Genomic DNA, 5,360 nt, shown 5'->3' on the forward strand with positions numbered 1-5,360 from the left:
GGTCTGGGAAAGACGCAGCGCAGTCCGGCGGTGTTCTCTGGAGAACTCTGCTCGGTCTACCTCCACCATCCAGGGTCCAGGAACCATGAGAGGGCGGCACATCCGGATCTCAGGTCTTCAGGGCCCTCTCTCGGCCCCGCCTTGTAGGCGTGACAGTTGCCGAAGCCTCAATGGGGGTTGGAACTTCCAGATCAAAGCTGGAATGGCTTCCTACTACAGCGGCCCATAGAGGCTCCCTAGTAAGGCCTTACTCAAGGCCAGAAAGCTCAGCAGGCTGCACAATAGGATGATTTGGCCAAGGGCGTGGTTACCAGGTGCTTTGAAGGGTCTACACTTGTGGTACTTGTGTAGCATACCTTTACCTTGGAATGGGGAGGTCATTTGCTCCTCCCATGGCCGATGTAGAAAAAGTCCACCATGATTAAACTCAGGGCAGCTGGGTATTGACCCAGTCCTCCCCCAAAGCTATCCTGTGTCTCTGTCTTGTTGTCTCCATCTATATTTCTATCTAATACTTCCTCATTCCTCACTCCACCCCACAAGAACCCTTCAACAGGTCAGGGCAGGCCCCTGACAAAAAAAAGTAAAAAAAACGAAACAAAACAAAAAAAAAAACCAACAGAGGCTGGAGAGATGGCTCAGCAGTTAAGAGCACTGGCTGCTCTTCCAGAGGACCCAGGTTCAATTCCCAGCAACCACATGGCAGCTCACAACTGTCTGTAACTCCGGCTCCAGGAGATCCAACACCCTCTCACAGACAAATGTGCACATAAAATTAAATAAAAAAAAATAGCCGGGCAGTGGTGGCTATAAGGATTATGTCGTTAATTATGTAACTAGCCTGCGATGACGGCATCCCAGCCTAAAAAGCGGGCGAGCCCTCTCTGTATTCTCTTTTCCACACTCTATCCTTCCGTACTCTCCCCACTCAGTGCAGTCAGTCAGTCTCTCCCTCTCCCTCTCCCTCCTCCCTCTCCCTCTCTCTCTTCCCCTTTCTCTCTCAATAAAGCTCTAGAAAGGTAACCATGACTTGTGATTCTTCCGTCACTGATACATCCAGCACTCTCCTCTGTCGGCATGGCCACTGCGGGCGGCCGCCGCTTAACCAACAGTGGCACAAGCCTTTAATCCCGGCACTCAGGAGGCAGAGGCAGGCGGATCTCTGTGAGTTCGAGGCCAGCCTGGTCTACAGAGTGAGGAGATCCAGGACAAGCACCAAAACTACACAGAGGAACCCCGTCTCAAACAAACAAAAAAAAAAAAAAAAACAAAAACAAAAAAAACTAACTAAATACATAAATAATTTTTAAGAATTCTGAAACATAAGGTGTGGCCCAGAAGAGCTGGAATGGGTCGCTGTTACTGTGTTTCAGTGATGAGTTATGGTTTACAGGATGGGAACGTCTCTAAGTGCTATAAAAAGCTGCTTGTGGTGGAGTCAAGCTGCCCCCAAAGAAGGAAGGATTAAGTACATACCCTCTAGGCCATTTACATCGTACTGAGCAACTTTTTACACAGCGGAAGAGTGTCCAGTTCCACTTTAGCCTCCGTAGTGATGGTAAGAGAAGAAAAGGGGAGAACCATGTGCTCTCGCCACAGAGTCGGGGAATTTGGAATGGTGGAGAGGCCCTCTAAGATCAGCACTCACTCCCTACTGCACTCTGGGGAAGACTTTCTTGCTGGAAGCATCTCTGTGTATTGATGACTTTCAGGACCTGACACGGAATCCAGCTATGTGAAAATGAAAATAAATCCAAGAGCCAAATCCAAAGTAAAGGCATTTTGGGGCCAGGCAAAATCTGGCTCTGCTAATAGTGTCTGTCTGTCTGTCTATTATCTACCTTCCTTCCTTCCTTCCTTAAATGATTTTCTTTTATTTTTAATTATGTGTGTTTGTGTCTGTCAATGCAAATACAGGCAGAGGCCAGAAGAGGGCGTTCGATCCCCTGGAGTCACAGTTACCAGAGCTTATGAGACACCCAGTGTGGGTGCTGGGAGCTGAACCTGGATCCTCTGCAAGAGCAGTACACGTTCTTAACCACTGAGCCATCTCTCCAGCCTCCATACGTCTCTCTACACTAAAGGACTCAGATTCCATCACGTAATTCGTTCCGTTGCTTGGAATGATTCGGTGTCACTATTTGGATTTGGGGAAAGGTGTGAATTTCTTGACCTGGCGTGTCTGTGACTCATCTATTTACCCTTTTCCTTTATTGTTTCCTTTCTGCACTGTTAAGGATTAAACTTGGGCCTTACGCACACTAAGTCGGTGTTAAATCACAGAAATATATCTCTAGTCTTCTCGTTAGATTTTTTTTTTTTTTTCTGGAGCTGAGGACCGAACCCAGGGCCTTGAGCTTGCTAGGCAAGCGCTCTACCACTGAGCTAAATCCCCAAACCCCCCCCCCTTTTTTTTTTCTTATTTAGTACCTGGCTTCCTTGTTCTGTCCCTCAAATGTGAAGACAAAGACGACATCTAGCTTATGATTGCATCCTTTGGGCATAGCTAAGTGCTTGGCATTTCATCCACCTGTGATGGAACATTTGGTCATGGGGCTGTAGAGATGGCTCAGCAGTTGTTGCTCTTAACTGGGTTCAAGTCCCAGAACCCACCGAATGCCTCACAACCATCCGTAACTCCAGTTCCAGGGGATACAATGCCCTCTTCTGGCCTCTGGTGGCACCAGCCACATAGGTGGTGCATAAACATACATGCTAGTAAAACACTCAGACACATAAAATAAAATAAACACGTTTAAATTTTTTTTTTTGTTTTGTTTTTTGTTTTTCGAGACAGGGTTTCTCTGTGTAGCTTTGCGCCTTTCCTGGAACTCACTTGGTAGTCCAGGCTGGCCTCGAACTCACAGAGATCTGCCTGGCTCTGCCTCCCGAGTGCTGGGATTAAAGGCGTGCGCCACCACCGCCCGGCTACGTTTAAATTTTTTTAAAACGTGTTCAGTCAATGGCTACAGAGAATGGTTTTCAGAGAATGAGAAATTGCTTTTGTGGTTTTGACATTCTGATCCCATCTTTCCTCTTTTGAAAGAGTTCAGGAGGAGGAGCCCAAATCCTCTAAGACCAGAGAGATAACAACTAAACTCCCTGAGAAAAGGAACGCCTCTCTCTGGGTCGTTAATCCGGGGCCTTCATCTAGGTAGCCTCTGGCTAGTCTGAGTTAATCTTTTTCTCATTCCACTGGATAATCTTACCTATTTCTTACTAACTATGCATGTCACCATACCTGTAGCATTTTATAATTTTCTTTTTTAGAAAGTGGCCTTTGGCATCGTTAATCGGTTCCCCCTGTGTCTCCTGGTCTGACAAATTCAGTCATCTCTGGCTTCCCTCTGGACTACAAATGGATTGTTTTCCTGTGGACATTAATTTTCATTTCTCTCTCTCTCTCTCTCTCTCTCTCTCTCTCTCTCTCTCTCTCTCTCTTCCTCCCTCCCTCCATCCCTCTCTCTCCCTCCCCCTCTCTTTCTTTCTCTCTCTCTCCCTCCCTCCTTCCCTTCCTCCCTGTCTCTCTTTTCTCCCTCTCTCCCCCACTCACTCAGCCGGTTTTCATGTAACCCAGACTGGCTTTGAGCTTGCTGTGTAGCCCAGGCTTGCCTCTGCCTGTCAAGTGCTGAGATTACAGGCATGTGCCATGCTCAGCTTCCTTCTGGTCTCCTAGTATCTTAGTTACTTGTATAAGTTGCCTTGATCATGGCGTCTTATCACACTGATAGAAAAGACAGTGTTTAATTGGTCTTACAGTTTCAGAGGGTCAGAGTCCACGATGGCAGAGCAAGGGCTTGGCAGCAGGAACAGCTGAGAGCTCCCATCTTGGTCCACAACCAGGAGGCAGAGAGAGAGTGCACTGAGAATTAGTTCATGAGCCTTTTGAAACCTCAGAGCTCACCCTCAGTGACACACATCCAACAAGGTCACAGCTTTGAATCCTTCCCAAGTAGTTCCTCCACCTGGGGACCAAATATTCAAATCTATGAACCCATGGGAGTCATTCCCATCCAAACCACCACATCTATTTTGGCATTTAGAAAACTGTCTCGGGGCTGGAGGGATGGCTCAGTGGTAAGAGTACTGACTGCTCTTCCAGAGGAACCAGGTTCAATTCCCAGAAACCACACAGCAGTTCACAACTGTCTGTAACTTCAGTTCCAGGGAATCTGACATCCTCACACAAAAATACATGCAGGCAAAATACCAATGCACATAAAATAAAAATACATAAATCAATTAAAAAAACTATTCCTGCCGGTCGGTAGTGGCATGGACCTCATCGTCTTGAGTGGAGTTGATTTGTGGCAGGGTGGAGGAAGAAGCAGAGGAGGAAGTCTCAGCATCCATCCTCTTCAGGCTTTTCTCCAAGCTTAGCGTGCCAGTAAAACACCCCCTTCCCGAATAGTCCACGACTCAGACGTGGCATTTCAAAACAGACTTCTGTTGGGCTTCCTTTCGTTCTGCACAGGTTGGCATTATTAGGTTGTGGAATCCGGATGAGAACACCAGTATCTTGTCATTTTGGCCTCCTCAGCAGCCACTCACTTCCTGTTTGTCTGTTTGTTTGTTTGGATGTAAGGTCTCACTCTGTAGCCCAGGCTGGCCTGAAACTTGCTATTTAGCCCAGACTGGCTTCAAACTAATGTGCGCTGTGCACACAGGCTTAAGACACTATACCTGGCCTCCAGGGACTTTGTAGACTCAGTCTTCTAGCTGCCTCATGAAGACTTGCCTATTAAATCCTCTAAGGGTTGCACAATAATAGAACCACTTTTACTTTATTTTTTTTATTTAAAAAAAAAAAGTATTTTCAAATGTTTAAGAGATTAGCATCGGCTCAGGACACTCCAAGACCAAGTTCTAAGCACAAAAGAGCTTTATTTGCCCCAGAGGGACAGAGGGCAGGGAAGAAGAGACAAAGACAGGAGACAGAGGATGAGGGAGAAGGGGAAGGGAACAGGGAGAGGGGAGAGGGGAGAGGGGTATTTGTCCCGGGGGACAAAGGACTGCCTCTGGATAGAGAGGAGACAGATGTGGGACATAGGAAAATGGCCGTTTATAAAGGTAAAAGGGGAAACCCCTGTGTTAGGATGTTATTAATTTTAATTGGACATGTTAATTAGGTGATCCAAAGAGAGCTTTTGATTGCTCAACTTCATAACTTTGATAGCTGGACCTTGGTAGTCAGCCTCAGGAGGAGGAAGTGTCCAAATAAGGGAATAGACCTTGGTGGCTAGCTTCAGGAATGCAATCTCATGGTTTTTAGCAAGGCAGAGGGAATGGGGGAGAAGGGCAAGCAGGGCCTGCCAGAGCCATGCTTGCCACATTGTGGTTGGCTAGAGTCCCTTCAGAAT

This window comes from Peromyscus californicus, unplaced genomic scaffold (assembly GCF_007827085.1).
Source record: "Peromyscus californicus insignis strain IS unplaced genomic scaffold, ASM782708v3 Scaffold_16__1_contigs__length_79575227, whole genome shotgun sequence".
NCBI lineage: Eukaryota > Metazoa > Chordata > Mammalia > Rodentia > Cricetidae > Peromyscus > Peromyscus californicus.